The sequence below is a fragment of the Esox lucius genome, chromosome 17, assembly GCF_011004845.1.
Source record: "Esox lucius isolate fEsoLuc1 chromosome 17, fEsoLuc1.pri, whole genome shotgun sequence".
Taxonomy (NCBI): Eukaryota; Metazoa; Chordata; class Actinopteri; order Esociformes; family Esocidae; genus Esox; species Esox lucius.
In genome coordinates, this window is record NC_047585.1 from 31,278,934 (window position 1) to 31,299,674 (window position 20,741).

The 20,741-nt window shown below is 38.9% G+C and overlaps 1 protein-coding gene across 7 annotated transcripts in view; it reads left to right on the forward strand.

The window, feature by feature from the left end:
- The first annotated feature begins 6,221 nt into the window (after positions 1-6,221).
- Positions 6,222-20,741, forward strand: part of LOC105016953 (nck-associated protein 5-like) — a 70,328-nt gene continuing 55,808 nt past the window's right edge. For 6 of the 7 annotated variants that reach the window (XM_013138268.4, XM_034287284.1, XM_029114060.2 and 3 more), the window contains exon 1: positions 6,222-6,456. The gene's annotated coding sequence lies outside the window, so the exon portion shown is untranslated. The remainder of the gene's footprint in view (positions 6,457-20,741) is intronic. The other variant, XM_034287282.1, reaches the window with a different exon arrangement.

Consider the following 20,741-nt stretch of genomic DNA (forward strand, 5'->3'; position numbering starts at 1 on the left):
AGCAATTTATTGTCTTTGGGTTTTTAAAAGTACCACGGGGCAAAAGTTACATGAGGGAAAACACGCCCATTCCATCTGATAACACCAAATCTAGTGAAGTCAGTCCAAATGCAGATAGCGATCACCAAAAAATGTAAATATTTATCAACAAAAAAATTATTTTATTTTAATCACAACAATACAATTTCACTTGTAGAATTTTGTTGTTTACGTTGCCAAAAAAAATAATATACTAATATATATTTATTTTAATCAATTTAGTGACCGACTAACACAATTGGTTTTAGTATGGTTGCTCCACTGGTGTTAGCTATATACATTTTCTTCAAGCAGTGACCATGTTTCTACTAGTTCGTATTTATTTACTGACTGAATGTTTGAAAATAATTGAGGAAATCTTCAAAACTATGCCATAATTAACCATAAAAATGTATACCGGAAATCACTAGGAATTTGAACCTTTGTGAATTAATTGTACATGTGTCCTGCAGGAATCCTCCAAAATTGACAAAAGAAGACTCCTGCAGGAAAGGTCCTTGATGATACTCAACGTGCTTGACCTTCAGAACTGTTTTAAATCCTCCAAAATGACTTACCATGGCCAACACTGCTGTATTATCTACTATAAACATCAAGGAAAGATGGGATTAGGGTAGGCTGTATTTATCATTAAACACAATTTTGCCTGATAATTTTACATGATATTACATTACATGAATGTATTTTCTTTCTTTCCTAAAACATGCTTAAAACATTGTGTAAGAGAATTCTAATATTTACAAATGGATTGTTACCCACAATACTTGAAGCAGAAACATATAGCAAGATAAAAAGGCATATGCAAGGCAATCACAGTCTTCAACTATTTATTGTTGATTATCCACTTAAATATTACTTACATTTTGAGCAACATGAAATCTTTCATTCTACCTTTCTAGAATAGGCACTACTGCAGCATGGGTATGAATACAGCCCACTGCCACTTCAGCAAAAACTCTTCTATCTTTCACAACTGCATAAGTATAAAAGCATTTGGGTGTTTCGGAGTGCCTCTGCTCTGTTTTAAAACCATTTCTGTGTATTGTAGGACTTACACTGGGGTTTATATTCAGACACCACATCAAATGTTGGGCGCATTTCTTTTTAGGGTTTCATTAGATAATCATTGCGTTTTGAGTCATTTTATTTTTACAGTGTACAAACAATGAGTCACCAGGCCGTGGCCAGTTATAAAAAATGGGCGGATATGCATTGATGCATTCAGTTACTGTTCCATTGAACAGGAGATTGGGCAAAATGGATGACCTAATCGGTGCACAGTATCGCAGAAATAGCCATCTTCCTGGCTATTCAAACACAAGTGTCTAGGGTTTACTGAGAATGGAGCAACAAACCAAAAAACATCCAGTCTGTGGCAGTCCTGTCAGCAAAAACAGCTTGTTGATGACAGAAGTTGAAGGAGAATGACAGGAATCATGCAAGCTAACAGTCAAGCCACAAGCAGGCGTAGTAATAGTGAAAATGGTGCTGTACAACAGTGGTGCGCAGAACAGCATCCCCAAACTAAAATGTAATTGGTCCATGGTTGGCCTAAGCAGCAGAAGACCATACTGAGTTCAACTTCTACCAACTAAAACCAAGAAGCTGCTTCAAGTGGACACATGATCACCAACACGAGACAACTGAGGACTGAAAAATATTTCTCATCTGACACATTCTGATTCCCGTTCAGTCATTCTGGCAAAATAAGGATGACAGAGTCAGGAAGAAAGGAATAATATAAGTTGTCATACATGAAAAATGGCCCCCAAAATCCTGTGGTATAACCTGCGGGGCTTTTCCTACAGGAACGTGGACCCAAAATTCTGTACAATATCCAAAAGAACTTCCAATTCCTGACAGATTCCTGTTGGATGTTTTGTAAGGGATTAGCTTCTCACATTAAGCTTTTATCAACAGGTAAGTGATTCACAATATCTGTAGGATGGTCGGGGTCAGCTGACCTCTGTCAAGCCATGGAAATATGATAGGATGATGAGGAGCTTGTCATTTGTGAAGATAATAAAACATATATTCTCCCAAGGCCTGAGGAGCATATATGACTTGAACAGTTGGAGTGCAAATGCAAAGTAGGGCTAAGCATTAATATTTATTGAAAATTGTAATTAAATTATATGAGAGAATTTGTCAGATGTCTGAACACTTTGAGGCACTGTATACACACACACACACACGTGCACACACAAGTGCACACACAAGTGCACACACACGCACACACACATACAGTATCTTACAAAAGTGAGTACACCCCTCACATTTTTGTAAATATTTGAGTATATATTTTTATGTGACAACACTGAAGAAATGACACTTTGCTACAATCTAAAGTAGTGAGTGTACAGCTTGTATAACAGTGTAAATTTGCTGTCCCCTCAAAATAACTCAACACACAGCCATTAATGTTTAAACTGCTGGCAACAAAAGTAAGTACACCCCTAAGTGAAAATGTCAGTCACATGATATATATAATATAATCAAATATTTACAAAAGTGTGAGGGGTGTACTCACTTTTGTGAGATACTGTATATATAGAGAGAGAATGTATAGACCTGTGTAGAAAAGATTATCAATGCTTATTAATTATTTTTCTTTTAACATCAAGTTGATTTCACGGCCCCCAGGCACGCCATAACCAGGATTTGTACTTCTGACTGCAATGGCAAAGCTGCAGTCACTTTGCCAACTTCACCATTTGGGAGCTCCAGGGTGAGTGTAGAAAAGATTATCAATGCTTATTAATTATTTTTCTTTTAACATCAAGTTGATTTCACGGCCCCCAGGCACGCCATAACCAGGATTTGTACTTCTGACTGCAATGGCAAAGCTGCAGTCACTTTGCCAACTTCACCATTTGGGAGCTCCAGGGTGAGTGGGTAATATTTTATTAGTCGTAATTAACCACAAGCAAAAATGCTCCATATAATTATTATCAGCAACAGTACATATTCTGGATTTTACTTTAAAGCATGGGCTTCAGTGGCCTAGGGTCGTCCAGTGATCTAAGTTGCGGTTTTGTGGTGCACATATACCACTGCAGGGTGAGTTCAAATCTGATCTTCTGCTTTTTTATCAAAAACTCTCACCTCTGTCTTTCCCCACTTTCCTGTCCAATAAAGCATAAAATGCCTGGTGAAAAATATCTTGCAATATGGTTGCCATATAAGAATAAGACATTTTCTTCCTTTCATAGCTGATAGGATACTATGACTTTACTATTGAGTTAACATTCTCAACTCAAAGCATTGGCCAAAAGGAACCTCTAGCTTACATAAAAAGAATATATATCCAAATAAAATACAAAACATTACATTTGTTTCCTTACCCTGTAAGCCTATGGACAACTTCATATAGGACAACAATCCATGCTTTGGTTTTGTTTAACAGGCCACTGTCGCCTACAATGATTTTGACTATCCTTAACAATATTTAACTGTGGTTAACTTCAGATGTCCACCATATTTTTGCATATGTCAGGACAATGGAATGCAGTGTAGTAGCACAATGCCCTAACTTCCTGGGGTCAAGTATTTTTAGCTCTCAGACAGGGGTAAGTTTCAGCCCTGTCACCCTGAGACTAAGCCAGAATACCGTGTATCTGCATCCTGTTTACGGAATCAGTCTCCCAGCACCATGTTATCCGTCCTACTTCTGGAAATCACATAAACCCCCATTCACATCATATACTGAGAGAGACAACCTCACTAAAATGCATTACCTGACTTTAAATAATATTTGAGATTGGCTGTGCTTCGTTGAGCAAAAGAAAATGTGTTTACAAAACACTAAAGGCTAAAGTCAACGCTGACAGATTTTCTAAATATTTAATATTATTACAATTGAGATCTACTGTGACGCGACATTGCAGAGCCATAGCCTATTCCATTTTACGCCACGTGAGGGCGCCTTCTGAACAAAAACATCCAAGGCATATACACTCTCCTAAAGGATTATTAGGAACACCATACTAATACTGTGTTTGACCCACTTTCGCCTTCAGAACTGCCTTAATTCTACGTGGCTTTGATTCAACAAGGTGCTGAAAGCATTCTTTAGAAATGTTGGCCCATATTGATAGGATAGCATCTTGCAGTTGATGGAGATTTGTGGGATGCACATCCAGGGCACGAAGCTCCCGTTCCACCACATCCCAAAGATGCTCTATTGGGTTGAGATCTGGTGACTGTGGGGGCCATTTCAGTACAGTGAACTCATTGTAATGTTCAAGACACCAATTTGAAATGATTCAAGCTTTGTGACCTGGTGCATTATCCTGCTGGAAGTAGCCATCAGAGGATGGGTACATGGTGGTCATTAAGGGATGGACATGGTCAGAAACAATGCTCATGTAGGCCGTGGCATTTAAACAATGCCCAATTGGCACTAAGGGGCCTAAAGTGTGCCAAGGAAACATCCCCCACACCATTACACCACCACCACCAGCCTGCACAGTGGTAACAAGGCATAATGGATCCATGTTCTCATTCTGTTTACGCCAAATTCTGACTCTACCATCTGAATGTCTCAACAGAAATCGAGACTCATCAGAGCAACATTCTTCCAGTCATCAACTGTCCAATTTTGGTGAGCTCGTGCAAATTGTAGCCTCTTTTTTCTATTGGTAATGGAGATGAGTGGTACCCGGTGGGGTCTTCTGCTGTTGTAGCCCATCCGCCTCAAGGTTGTGCGTGTTGTGACTTCACAAATGCTTTGCTGCATACCTCGGTTTTAACGAGTGGTTATTTCAGTCAATGTTGCTCTTCTATCAGCTTGAATCAGTCGGCCCATTCTCCTCTGACCTCTAGCATCAACAAGGCATTTTCGCCCACAGGACTCCCGCATACTGGATGTTTTTCCCTTTTCACACCATTCTTTGTAAACCCTAGAAATGGTTGTGCGTGAAAATCCCAGTAACTGAGCAGATTGTGAAATACTCAGACCGGCCCGTCTGGCACCAACAACCATGCCACGCTCAAAAATGCTTAAATCACCTTTCTTTCCCATTCTGACATTCAGTTTGGAGTTCAGGAGATTGTGTTGACCAGGACCACACCCCTAAATGCATTGAAGCAACTGCCATGTGATTGGTTGATTAGATAATTGCATTAATGAGAAATTTAACAGGTGTTCCTAATAATCCTTTAGGTGAGTGTATATAGTTTTAATTTGGGCATATTGCCTAATATGCCCAAGGTTACTTTGAACTGTTGTTAACATTTGACGTGAAAGCATGTCCCTTGGGGTTGATTAGACACGTATACTTATATATTAGTTACTATCTGGAGATTAAAAGAATGCTTGGTTGGAATGTGTATCATGTTATTGCATAGGTAAGATAAGACTGGGCTCTGACTAGCCATAATAAAAAGACCATCCCATCTCCCCCCATTCAAGAGATGTGAGGAAATAACAAACTCCCTAGGCATGAGCATATCCATAACGTACATGATACAAAATTTATGTAAAGATTATGTAAAGATCACCATTATCAAACCATTCACACCATCACTTCATGTACTTCTATAATACTTCATATACCGTTCATGTGTCTGAAGATTAGATGTAGTGGAATATATTATTGGATATGTGCAGTGAAAAGTAGTAGTAACTTTATAGCATTTGCAAGTACTCATAGTACAGTATTTGAAAATATACATAGTACATACAGTACAATATTAGTATTGGCTTGCAAATACATTATAGAATATGTAAGTATTGGAAAATACACTATATTATACTATATTACCACACCTCCTCATGCCTTATTGTTTAATTATAGTGTTTCGTAGTGTAGTGTCACACAATAGTAAAGTATACTTTGTTATAATACATGTATAGCCTATTGTATTCTATATTGAAGTGTATTGTGGTAGTAGGTAAACTGAATTTACTCACTGCTAAGCTGTGTGGATGTTTACCGTAGCTTTCTTAAAATGTATGCACTTACTGTAAATCGCCCTGGATAAAAGCGTATGCTAAATGACTTCAATGTAAAAACGTAAATATATAGAATAAAACTCATTCATAAACAACATAACGGTATCAACGTATGTGGGCCTACCGTACCAAATAACGGAGTTAGATTTGTTTTGTTTTTTAAAAATAAGTAAGGACCACACAAACATTGGCAGCCCCAATGAGCGTGCTTGGAGGCGAGAGCAATTTAAAGCCATGACATCACATTTCCTGACGACGACGGCTTCCAAATGCAGAAAGACCTCGGATAGTCGTGGTCTTTTTTCAAGCTTTCTCTGCCTGAGGAAAGAAGGAATGCAGCTTTTTTTTTAAACAGCACCGGGTCTCAATCGACTTAAATGAGTATTTTTAGACCTGCACGGTTTAACGGTGGGGCTACATGACTAGCCGTTTTTCTACCTATGCACCATTTTCTGCTGTAGGTAAGTGAATGTTATTTTCATCACCGTTGTGCTTTCTGGAAAAATGCATACGAGTAGTGTGGTGACTGCATGGGACAAACCTTAGACTGGATATTTAATGTGAAGAACGTTGCAAACATTCATGGGGACGCTATGTTCATAGGTGTGTAGGCTAATGATATTCCAATGTAGTTGGCGGTGATTAGTACGTGGCTCTATGTAAACACAATGAACCATTCATTAACTGTTATTATGTGACGTTCATGTCGCTGCGTGCATTGGCTTTAAACGTGAGCAGGAAACCGGTTACTCAGCGAACAAGATTGATCGCGCTCAGACCGCGATATAGATAATATCACAAATTAAAACATGTTATGAATTAGACATTTCTAAAGATCTGCCAAAATATCAGAATACAAATAAATAGAAGCGCTTTACCATTTTTTTCCCCATTAAGAAACATAATGTTCCAATGATAAAAACTTGATAAGCTTCTACTCTTATGCTACAGAACATGAAGGACAACACAGGCGAAACATCTCAAACCAGCCATGTAGTCTGAATCTTAAGGATTTCTCATTAACCGTGCGTCCTTGCCTCAACTATGAATACTATACAGTCATTCTCGAGTTTATCTGTATGCAGCTAGCTCCGATCTTGAGTTGAAAAATTATCAGTGTTAGCAGGATTTGCTAGCAACAACATTGAATAACTCACTGTCAACTGAGCAAATTAAGTTGACAGACGTTTTTTCAACGTCCTTTCCTCAGTGGGTGCAACTTTTGAAAAATGTGAGTTCTAAAAACACCATACTTTTAATGAAAATACAACCATGCAACCTTTTCCTAAATAGAATCTTAGCTAGTATCCCGCAGTTTAGTCTCCCAACTGCTTTTTTCACTGAAAGCACATATTTGAGTGGCGCTTGCAACGCCAGGGTGATAGGTTTGATTCCCATACGGGCCAATAGAACAATTATATTATGTTACAGTAACGACATTCTGATCCTAACGTAGGTTAGGCCCATGTTACGTTGCCAACACTATTTCGGTTGCTATCAATGACATTTAATATTGCTTACATAAAAATATCGTGATTGCCGTTTTCTCTCACAGATTTATATTGAAAACTAGTCAGCAAGTGTAGCTTCATTAACTTTGAATGGCAAGATAATGTGCATTTTACTCAGCCTTTAACCTTAGACAACACATCTAAATTACACCAAAACTCGTCACAATTCTGTTAATGATGTTATCTGAAGATTTCAAGGATATAGATATGCTTATTACAAACCTGTACTGGATTAATGAACATTGCGGGAGAGTAACTGTTAACATGCCTCATTCAGGCTTTAGAGTTCTGGAACGTAGCTATAACAATAAAGAACAGACATTACCAATAATGAGCAATCCATTACGTTGCGATTGGTTTTGATTACATATGTGTTTGCTTTGTATGCACTTGCTATTGTTGCTCTAGAAGTGTCGGCTGCAAAGTGCCCAGTTAGTATTCTAAAGTTCATTTTTGTGAGAATCGTAAGACCCAAGTCAATGGCGGTGGCTGTACTAAATTAAAAAAGGTACGATTACAGATCAGCGTTTTTTACATTTTTATTTAAGTACCGTCTGTGGTGTCTTAGTTTTGTTACTAGCAAATCCTGCTAACATTTATCCTTCCTTAACTCAAGATGATAAAGAATGAGTTAACGTAATTAGCTAGCATACATGCACACATCTTGAAATCATCATCCTTTCTTTTTCAGAATAGTTGTTTTGGTTTGGATAGCTTGTTCTGTACAGTAAATGGCTACAGTATATTCTGGGCATTGGCAGCACCTTGTGAGCCTATTCAAATATTTACTTGAGCCTACAGTTCTTGGTCCAATAGGACCATTATGTGTGTCAGCAGCAATGACTCCAACTGCTTCTGACATCACCACATTCATTAGTGCCTATGATATTTTGAGTCACTGCTGATGTGGCTGTTTATAACAATGTCTCCTGATAGTTTGATATAAAACCTTTACATCTGCCATGGGCAATTCCACAATAAAAATAGAAAACAAAACACATTGATTTTAAAGATTAACTCTGACTTGGTTTTACAAAAATGGTTTTGTTCGGTAAAATCTACCTCTGATTTTTATCAGGCATTTTCTGCTTTACTGAGCAGCAAGGTGGTGAAAGATAAAGGACAGCTTTCACTGAAAGAGGAGTAGAATAGATGAAATACCCTCACCACACATGGGCACCAGAGGCATCAGCTTTGACCACTGTCACCCTCGGCCACTGTAGGCCACACTTGTTTGCTGTCGAGACAAAATGGGTTCTTATGTGAACAATGTCATATATATGCCAGTATATGACCCATGTAATCAAACCCACTGGCTTTCAAACTTTTAATTAAATATTTATCTGCAGATAGTGATTCTACACATAGATCATGCACTTATAAACAGCAGTGATTGGTTCAGATTTGGTCCTGGAAATAAACCACAGTGGCTAAAATAAAAGTACGTAAAAGTCCTACTGCTGTCTTTATAACTCATTTTACACTTGCCCCTAATACTAGTTCATACAGAAAATGCCACATATTAGTTAAAACATTTATTGCAGTACAGTGCCCAGCAATGTGAATACAGTGTCTTGTTCTGCTCTTCTAGGATAACTCATTGCTCATGTTTATGATAATATCAACAAGAACATCACCGTAATATTATTAATGGCAATCCCCATAGGCAATGAGCAAGGTACACAGTTCCAATCCCCATAGGCAATGAGCAGGGTACACAGTACCAATCCCCATAGGCAATGAGCAAGGTACATAGTAACAATCCCCATAGGCAGTGAGCAAGGTACACAGTAACAATCTCCATAGGCAATGAGCAAGGGACACAGTAACAATCCCCATAGGCAGTGAGCAAGGTACACAGTACCAATCCCCATAGGCAGTGAGCAAGGTACACAGTAACAATCCCCATAGGCAGTGAGCAAGGTACACAGTACCAATCCCCATAGGCAATGAGCAAGGTACACAGTACCAATCCCCATGACAATGTTTGTGTACATCTTTGTATACTTTTTTGCACCAACAGCCAGAACAAATTCCTTGTTTGTTTTGAAACATACTTTCTGCAAAAAACCCACTTTCTGATTCTGATGAAAGGGAAACACAGAACCCTACAGGTAGAGGCAAGGGTGGTGGGTGGATTTGCACACAATGCTAGTACGACCATCTGCATATCAGACTACGTGAGTAACTTTACGGATAAGTAGACAGGTATGAAATCTCGTATTGTTATAGGAGTGCTCTGATATCAACTGATGCATCGCCACATTTACCACTATGGTTTCCTGGCTGAACTGGCAATGCTAATTTAGTAATAATAGTAATAATAGTGGATATTTAGCCTCAGATTTCTTCCAGCACCAACCACGTAGACAACCGGTATAGTGGGAACACAATTAATTGTATCCAGCTTTTAGGGATTTGAGAGGACAATTTCCAGAATCAAACACTGTTTGTCTCAGACATTGGGAGATTTACCCATTTGGTACCTAGGTAAGACATCACATCATCACATCAGATTCAGGGGGCACAGGGAAAAATTACACCTCTAAACCCATAGGTAACCCTTCCTGTAGCCTTGAAGGGTTCTGAACTCAACTAAACCGTAATTGGCCCTCCCATTAGGCAAATTAGGCAGCCACCTATGGCTGCACTTGAATTTAAGGTGGCATTTTGACAATTGGCTACCTCCCTCCAGCCTGACAACTGGCTGCCTCCCTCCAGCCCTCCGGTGCCCCTGATCGGCTGTGTTGTTTTTGTTTTGCCTAGGGGCACCAGAATGTCCAGGGCCGGCCCTGTTGGTGTTGGACGTTGTGCGACATTTCAGATGCATGTAACACAGCTCAAGGTTTAAACCTGACCTGCTTCAAAACTAGATTTGGTTCTTCTATCATAAACTGTTATGTAAGGCTGTGACAATTATGGTATTTTTGATATCAGTTGTCATGAGATTGTTATAAGCCTAACTTATGATTTGTCTCTCGAACCGTTTGACAACAGCTCAATAGACTCTCTGTGTCACTGTATAGAGCACGTAAATACCTGGATGAACCAAAAATTGTCAACAATTAAATCAAGATAAAAAAGTATTGTGTTTGGCAACAAAAGTAAAAGAACAAGTATAAGTAAAGAGCTGGATTCTCGGGCCCTTAAAACCAGGGATCAAGTGCGTAATCTTGGTGTTCTGATGATCTCAACAGTTATATCAAAGTGGTCACCAAAACAGCATTCTATCATCTAAAAAATATAGCCAGAATCAAAGACTTGGTGTCCCAAAAAGACCAAGAGAAGCTCATCCATGTTTTTATCTCTAGTAGGGTTGACTAGTGTAATGGTCTCTTAACTGGACTCCCCAAAAAGACTGTAAAACAGCTGCAGCTCATTCAGAATGCTGCTGCTACAATGTTAATCAGGACCAAGAGAACAGAGCACATCACTCCGGTTCTGACATTTCTGCATTGGCTTCCAGTCAGTTACAGAATAGATTTTAAAGTGGTGCTTTTAGTTTATAAATCTCTGAATGGTTTAGGACCCGAATACATTTCTGATATGTTTGAAGAATATAAACCGAGCAGGGCTCTTAGATCCATGAACATAGGTCAGCTAGTAGAGGCCAGAGTCCAAACTAAACATGGTCAAGCTGCGTTTAGCACTTATGCTGCACACAACTGGAATAAACTACCAGAAGAACTTAGACGTGCCACAAATGTATCACTTTTTAAATCCAGGTTAAAAACAATTCTCTATTCACGTGCATATGACTGAGCACTTAAACTTAACCACACTGTTTAGCCTTACAGCTTCCTATGTTTTTATCCTGTTTTTATTCTTTTTATATTTTCTATTATTATGATGTTGTTCTATTTTCTAATATTAAGATGATGTTTTCAATCTAGTATTTATTTTTATGTTATTGTATTTTTATATTTGTTCTTTTTCTTTGTAAAGCACATTGAATTGCTTCAATGTATGAATTGTGCTATATAAATAAACTTGTTGTGGAGAAACAGATTACAAAAATTGTAAGTATAATCCATTGCTAATACTAAAATATTTTAATTAGATTACAGGTATATCTGAAAATCAAGATTATTACTTAATTTGGTTACTTTTAAATCCAGGTAGTAGACAGTCACATACTCATGTTGTGGCATTTCTGAGCATCACCCTATAGCTTGTCACCACCCAAACGGTCAAGGTATGAGAGTTTGAAAAAATGAGGAAGCAATTAAATGTAAGTTCCTTTGATTTTGTCTCACTTTGATGATGTAAGTGTGGTTGGGGCTGGGGCTCTTGCACTACATTATATGAGGAACATCTGGAGTGAGCACTAAAGTGCACCCACCCCTTCATGGCTTAGTGCTGTGCAATTTGTCAGTGTGCAGATAAAAAGTAATTGGTGTTTCACTTTATTTTACAAGCCTATTCTCTCACTACTCTATGAAACATCTTAAAGAGCATTAAAAGGGAATTACTCATTCTGTTCTGCTAATAGATTCACCCCAACCAAATCTGCCCCCGCTCATCAGATATTCTTTCTTTGTTTTAAGAATGTTTTCGGATTCTTGGAGAGATTTATTTGCCTCCTATTTGGACTACATCAATAGTTGTGAAAAAAATATAAAAAAATAAATAAAATAAACATAAACCTAAGATTTAAATAACTTTTTCCATTCACACTTGCAACAAAAAACTCTAGCTGCGCCATAGGGCGCCACACATGCGTCCATTTCTCTTTTCTGATTCGGTTTATGGACCTGGGAGGACCTACAGAACCAGAGTTGCTACATCCCCATTCATTCCACTCCAATAAACATTCAGCAAGACGTCGTCTTAAGATCTCAGTAGCTGCGGGGTATCTGTCGCCAGTGTGTCCTACGTAAGTTCGGAAGGTGACGTGCAACACGTGACATTTTCACCCGTTTACGGCACATTATTTTTATCGCAGACACATCTGGCATCAAGCCTCGGTCGTGCAAATGAAACTATTGTGGTGTAAACGTGCTCTTTTAGCAGAGCGGAGAGAACAGAATTTGAGTGGGTCAAGAGGGTTTTAGTGTTGTGCAATGATTTATTTGATGTTAAGGGGGATTAAGCTCACTGATCTGTGGTTGAACTGTACTGTCTATCAGTTTGCTGCATTAGTATATGGCTTTGTTCTGGGGTCTCTTGGAGGCACTCACACAGGCTGTAGCATATTTCCCTTTATTTTTTAGATGGTTCCACATCTTGAAAAATGCCTATGGTTCATGAGAAACTGTACACAAGTACATTGCATAGGCTTTTAGCTAGCAGTTTGCTGAAAATTGCTATGGCTGTTTAAAGAAAACCTGACCATGGATTACAGTTTTGGCCAGTAGACTACTTTCCTGGTGAGGAACAATCTGAAAGTAAAATGCTATAGGTCACCCACTAATTTACAGTGAAGCATTTTTCTTATTGCGGCTCTGAAGTCCAAACGTGGATATGTAATCAAACAATTCCTATGACCTTCAAGTATAGATTCTTTATAGCCTTAACTCTGTTTTCCTGCAAATGATAGACAGGTCTAAATAAATGTAGATCTGGAGATTGACTACCTTGTTGATGTGGCAGTATGATTGAAGTCACGGTCTTATTGTAAGAGGAAGTGGCGTCCAGTGAATTTGGAAGCTTCTCCCTACATGTATCATTTGGCAGGTGAGATGTTTAAGTTAAATCATCAATGAAGACAAACACCCCCTCCACCATGTATCATAGATTAGGTGATATGCTATAGTTCTTGGGCAGTAGCCTTTTCTTTCTCTGCACTTTCTTGTCATCAGTCTCAATATTCATTTTGTCATCTGTCCACCAGACCTTTTTGTCAGTACTCTGAAGTGACTCTTAGGTACTATTTAGTTAACTGTTAAATGGCCATCCTGTTTTTCTGCTTGTGAAATCTTCTGTGGATGGTGGACGCTGACACATCCATGCCTACTTCCTGGAGAGTGTTCCTGACCATCCAGGTAGTTTTATTAGTTATTATTGTTTAGCATCCTTTGGTCATCTACTATACAGGTCTCCCTTAACCTACCAGGTCGTCAGTTGCTGAGCTTGCCAGTTTGTTTTTTTGACTCTCCAAAATTTAGTTTCTAGTAAAACTAAGGTTTAATCTATGTGTCTGATTTTTTTTCTTCAGATTTTTCATAATGGCTTCCACATGTTCACAGAAACTAATAGCAGTCTCCAAATAGAAACACAAAACCTAGAATCAAATCATGTCATTGACATCATATGCCTTCAAAAATAATGTGACAGAACACACCTGACTAACCAGAAACAATTGCCCCAGTCCCAATCCTTTTGGATCCCCGAGATACGAAAACCGTCAAATGACTGCACAGTAATTTTGGAGCATAGAGTTAAAGAAAAAATGCTTCAATATCTGAATACTAAAAGAGAGCACACAAAGCTAACAAAAAAAAAACACATGCTTGGTTATCAAGTTTAAAAATAAATATTACAAATACAACATAATAAATCACCCAATAGATAATCATTAATCAAATCTAAAAAGGTTATTTTACAAAAATGTTCGAAACATATTTTTTTCTACTTTCAGGTGTCTAAGGCTTTTTATATAAACACTCACATAAATGGACATTTACAGTGCCTTTGGAAAGTATTCAAAACACTTCACTTTCTCAACATTTTGTTATACACTGAATGTATAATAGATCCAATTTTTTCTTTGTTGCAATTAGTCTACACAGAATGCAAAATAATGACAGAGGTCACATTTATTTCATTTGTGCCATAAAAAACATGGTATTATAATATGTGCCATAATATATGGTATTTACCAAAGTATTTAGACTCTTTGCTCAGATGGATTCTGTCTCTTTTGATTATCCTTGAGATGTTTCTAGAACTTGACTGGAATACACCTGTGGCAAATTCTATTGATGGTTCTTCATTAAGAAAGTCACACACCAGTTTATCTTAACAGTTTATCTTAACATGCACTTTGACATGTCAAAGTGCATGTCAGAGCAAAAACAAAGCCATGAACTCCAAGGAACTCTAGGTACTGTAGACCTCTGGGATTTGTGTTATTTGTGTCAAGGCATAAATCTGGCAAAGTTTACAAAAATGGCTAAAGCAGTGAAAGTTCCCCTTAGCACTGTGGACTCCATCATTGTGACATGGAAGAAGTTTGGAAACACCATGAATCTTTCTAGTACTGGCCGTCTGGCCAAAGTAGGTAACTGATCAAGAAGGGCTTTGGTTAGGGAGGGGATGAAGATCCCAAAGGGCACTGTAACAGAGATTTAACGTTTCTCTGCAGAGCTGAGAGAACCTGCCAGAAGGACAACATCTCTGCAGCGGCCCATCAATCAGGCCTTTATGGTACAGTGGCAAAATGGAATACACATTCAGTACTTCAAAATGGAATACGCATTCAGTACTTCAAAATGGAATACGCATTCAGTACTTCTTATAGGAAGAACCAACAATGTACCTGATCTACTTGGCAGAGGCATACAGATTTTGCTATAAATCTAACCCAACCAGATTCTAAGTGCCATTGGAAGCAAAATAGCCCCAGAACACATCCTCCACCTTACTTTATAGTGGGAAGATATAAATAAAACTCCATGCCCATCCCTGTTTTTATGAAAATCCCACCTTGTTTTAGTGGGCATGGTGACAAAAACATTTAACCAACTTGTGCAATCTTCCTTCTGTGAAAGATCTCAAACCATCCTCTTCACTGTGCTTGGGGGCAAAAACACTTGAGTCTTTCTTTCAGGACATTTAATTACAGCTTTAGTTGATTTAAACTTCTTGATTTTTATGTTATTTGACAATTAGGAACATGTACAATGTGTCAAATGAGATTGATAGTTTGCTGATCACTGATAAACTCACTAGCATGAATGCTATACCATTACTCAGCCCTTGGCACCCCAGCTCCTCTTCCATTGGGATTGGTTTCTATATTCTCTCCTCCTCTCCCTTGTCTGCCATTCATTTCTAATCATACTGAAACCCCAAATCCTGCTTAAGGGATCTGTCCCAGCCCCTCGACCACAGCAGAAACATCAGCTGCCTGCTCTAAGGCCTGAGTGGGATTGATGGAGTGAGTGGATTTACTTGTTGTTGCAAGTGATGTTTAGTCAAACCTATGGTGTTTTTTCTTTTCCTAATGAAGGCTCGCATTCATTTCAACCTTTGGTTTTGAAAGGGTTCTCTCTTTTATGGAAGAAATTCAGAAACTATTATGTGCCTTAAATGACACCATATAAATATATGTAACATGGGGTTGGCTGAAGTAATTTAATATTATAGATAGTCATTTAATATCTAAAAATATGTATATACCTTCAGATCAAAGCAAGGGAGCTAACGTTAGCTATGTTAATTTAGTTAATTTAGAATACATTTTCAATGCACAACTTTTATCTCTATGTTTTCTCCCCTTCTAATTCCATTTAGATTTGTAGCTAAATAGGTATAGAATATAACTTTTAGTTCTGTCATTTTAATTGAATATTTAATTGATTAGCCCAATATTGTATCTCATCACTTTTGCTAGATAAAAGTAGGACAAAAAGGGCAGTTGGTCTGTTAAGTGGCACATACAGCAAACAACAAGTGCAGTCTATAAATAGCTTAGGTTCCCTGCTCTTTCGTACAGCCTTATGTAACAGCAGCACATCTGCTCCAGGCCTGGGTGAGAAAGACACCAATAATAAAAGCCGAGCCTTTGAAATATACATTAGTGATGATGTGTAACCTGACGTGATGGAGGAGAGGGAGATCATAGCTCCCAAATGGCACCCTATTCTATATACAGTGTACTACTTTTAAGCAGGGATCAAATAGGTGCAATTTGGAACAGAACATGCACCTATCTATCAGATACGACCCGTCTAGCGTCGGGGAAGGTCCCGTCTAGCGTCGGGGAAGGTCCCGTCTAGCGTCGGGGAAGGTCCCGTCTAGCGTCGGGGAAGGTCCCGTCTAGCGTCGGGTAGGTCCCGCCTACAGTAGTTTTGGAAAGGTCCCATCTAGAGTCAGGTAGGTCCCATCTAGAGTCGGGTAGGTCCCATCTAGAGTCGGGTAGATCTGGCTAGTGATGGCCGTACAAGGCTTCATTACCTTTGTTCTAGCAGCAGGATATTATACTAGCAGCGCTAACTGAGAATATATTTTTCTAAATTAAAGCCATCATTGAAATTTATAAAGCCAATATAGTTAGCAATCTAGTCTGTACATTTTATGTTTAATTGTTTGTGTCTGTTCTTTTTTACAGACTAGCTTGTTAACTATATTGCCATATAAATTTCAATGATATCTTTTACTGTGATAAAGAAATGTGCTGCCAGCATAATATCATGCTGCTAAAATAACACTAATGAAAACAATCATACCATGGTCAAAATAGATCATGTCTTTTCTCCATTCTAATTCTTGGTCGAACAACAACTAAACATCTTGACCATGTCTGCATACCACATGATCTGCTGTTTCACTGTTTTGTAAACTATCTCGGGTGTACCTAATAAAGTGGCCAGTAAGTGAATATTCTCATTGTCTAGAATCATCTTTACAAGTACATACTCTCATTGTGTTTGGATTCATCTTTGCAACAGATTGGTGGGCAAAGCTGTTTGCAATGCTGTTTGTACTGCACTGACCATTGTAGATTCCCTGGCAATAATAACCCACTTTTTCCCCCTTTTTTGAACATTGGTATGGAGACTCCATTTTAGATTTGATTCCATTTTGCTCATGTCCTCCTTACTTACCCTTCTCTACATACTGCTTCTCTGTCATAAGAAATGTTCCCCATCCCCTATATCCCTATGTTCCCCATCCCCTATATCCCTATGTTCCCCATCCCCTATATCCCTATGTTCCCCATCCCCTTTATCCCTATGTTCCCCATCCCCTATATCCCTATGTTCCCCATCCTCTATATCCCTATGTTCCCCATCCCCTATATCCCTATGTTCCCCATCCCCTATATCCCTATGTTCCCCATCCCCTATATCCCTATGTTCCCCATCCCCTATATCCCTATGTTCCCCATCCCCTATATCCCTATGTTCCCCATCCCCTATATCCCTATGTTCCCCATCCCTATATCCCTATGTTCCCTATGTTCCCTGTGTTCCTCATCCCTATGTTCCCTATGTTCCCTGTGTTCCTCATCCCTATGTTCCCTATGTTCCCTGTGTTCCTCATCCCTATATCCCTATGTTCCTCATTCCTATATCCCTATGTTCTCTATCCCTATGTTCCCCATCCCTATATCCCTATGTTCCCTGTGTTCCTCATCCCTATATCCTTGTGTTCCCCATCCCTATATCCCTATGTTCCTCATCCCTATATCCCTATGTTCCCCATCCCCTATATCCCTATGTTCCCCATACCCATATCCCTATGTTCCCCATCCCCTATATCCCTATGTTCCCTGTGTTCCTCATCCCTATATCCTTGTGTTCCTCATCCCTATATCCCTATGTTCCCCATCCCTATATCCCTATGTTCCTCATCCCTATATCCCTATGTTCCCCATCCCCTATATCCCTATGTTCCCCATACCCATATCCCTATGTTCCCCATCCCCTATATCCCTATGTTCCCCATACCCATATCCCTATGTTCCCCATCCCCTATATCCCTATGTTCCCCATACCCATATCCCTATGTTCCCCATCCCCATATCCCTAATGTTCATGGGTCACTCACAGGTGACATCAGAACACACACTGGCAGAAATGGCTCAGAATAAAACAAGTTGGGACATTATGAATATCACAGCCTCTTTGTTGACTTGGTCTTCAGTGTTGTACAGCCAGGGAAACATAGAACACTGAGCGAGCCTTATCCCCAAATTATGCAAAGCTGTACCCGGGAGGCTGGGGATTGGCTCGGTAGTCTGGCTAATATTTAAACACTTGTGTAAAATATATGTGCATAGTAATATATCTGTAATGTGGATAGGGTGGGAAATGGGCACTGACATACAGTGGAGGACGATTTCGTAATTTTCACAAAGAGGCAGAGATGAGTGAGGGGGTGTTCACTACACCCTACCGTCCTCGATTTGTTCACCAAGGGCAGTGCAGAGCAGACCATGTCACAGTGAATGTTATTTTGAATTGTGTGTTTTAAAGGAGTTGCCAAATTTCACATTCACTTTGACTTTGCAGTGGTGGGTGGCAAGGAGGCACATTTCAATATTTAGCATTTTGGCTCTATAGAGCATCTCGTTGTTGCCTAAATATCGAGCCTGTAAGATTAAAGCTGTGTTGACACTGCATGTCTGTGAATACACATTTTATAAATACGGTTGTTTACCCAAATCTCTGCTGTCAACTTGTGTATCTGTGGATCTCATTGAAATGACTAACATTGGTGTATGTATTATGAAATCCAACTCGCATCTCTTTAACTTTAAAATCTGATTTGTATTTTTAAGCAATGTCTCTTACACCAGAAGTAAAGAGTGTAGAATGATATGGGGGAATATTTTTCTTTCAGCTATCTGTTGGTTTCTGTTAGTCCTGGCAGTTATCCTGTCCTATTTTAAGATGTCATATGGAAACATTGGAATAGCAAGTTGTCGCGAGTCCATGCATGACACACACACACACACACACAACAAAAACAGAACAGCACACAAACACAACATACACAGCTAACAGTTTTGAACCCCACCCCCTGTCGCTCTAGGCTTCCTTCCTGTCTCATCTTTTTTTCTTCTATCTCATCCTCTTTCTTTACCCCTTTCGTCTTAGTGTGGTTGCCATGGCTCCCCATCAAAGCAGCAGAGATTTGGTTTGGTATTTCTTTTAGATTTTTACTACCAAGAGCTGGGTACAGCCACCTCTGAAATGATTGGCATCCTTGATAAAGAATAATTTTTATTTTATTTTTTTACAAATACTGAGGTATGATGGACTCAAGAAGGGATAGTGACCCATTTTTGGTTTCTTTTTGGCTCTGTTTTCCCTCACTTTGAATTGATAACATGAAAATGGGGTTGATGTGCAGACTAACGCTGGGTATTTTCATTTATTATGGTAAATAATAATTAGAAAATGACAACATGTTTTGTACATTGTCTGCCCATTGTAGATTAACAAAAGTATTTAGTCAGATAAACATTATTGTCCCCAAAAATTGTTTGTACAGTATCCTTTACACGCAGGGACTGCCTGAAGTCTGCAACCCATAGACGTCACCAGACACTGGGCATCTTCCCTGGTGATGCTCCGCCAGGCCTCCACTGCTTCCATCTTCCACTCTTGCTTGTTTTGGAGTTTTGTTGCCATTACCATATGAAAGGCATGCTCAAACTGATTCAGATCGGGTGATTGACTTTGCCTGTGAACACTTTCAGTTTTTGTCTCTGAAAAACCCCTTGGTTGCTATGGTACCGTGTAACCTCCATCATTCTTTAATGGAAGGAGTTTAGAACCGCAAACACTGGTAAAGAGGCCAGACGGAAGCCAGTTCTCAGTAAAAGGCACACGACGGCTAGCTTGGAGGTTCCCAAAAGGCACCTAAAGGACTCTCAGGCCATGAGAAACAAGATTCTCGGGTCTGATGAAACCAATATTGAACTCTTTGGCCTCAATGCCAAGTGTACTCAGGGCCTCAGACCTTGGTAAAGGTTCAATTTCCAACAAGACAACGACCTTAAGCACGCAGCCAATACAACACAGGAGTAGCTTCAGGACAAGTCTGTGAATGTCCCAAACAAACACACCTGGCAAATAAGACAGTTCAAAATAATAACTGTTCAAAATGCTTTTGGTAACCTAAAATTGCCGGAATGTGTACAAGGGTGCTGTCATTTCTAGATAGTTAAACCGATTAAGATAAAAATACCATCATTTTAAACTAGACATCCTGTACTTTTAACTCCGTATTCATTGTAATAATTTCAAATCTGAAGTGCTGGAATACAGAGCGAGTAAAACAAAAAATGTCACTGTTACAGTACTTTCCCCATCTTTGTATAATAGATCAATCGTCACATTCAATGCTGATATCAACTGTTTGGGAAATAAAAGCAGTGTGGCACTAAGAGTTTCTGTTTTCATTATCCTCTGACTTTGTTTGAGTTGACATTGTAAAATGTTCATTGCAACATTTATGTAGGTCTTACTATACTAAGCATTAAGTATTTAACCTTTTCACCCTTTAATACATTTTAACCAGACATAAACCCCTGCTAATCTAATAATTCTAAAACATGA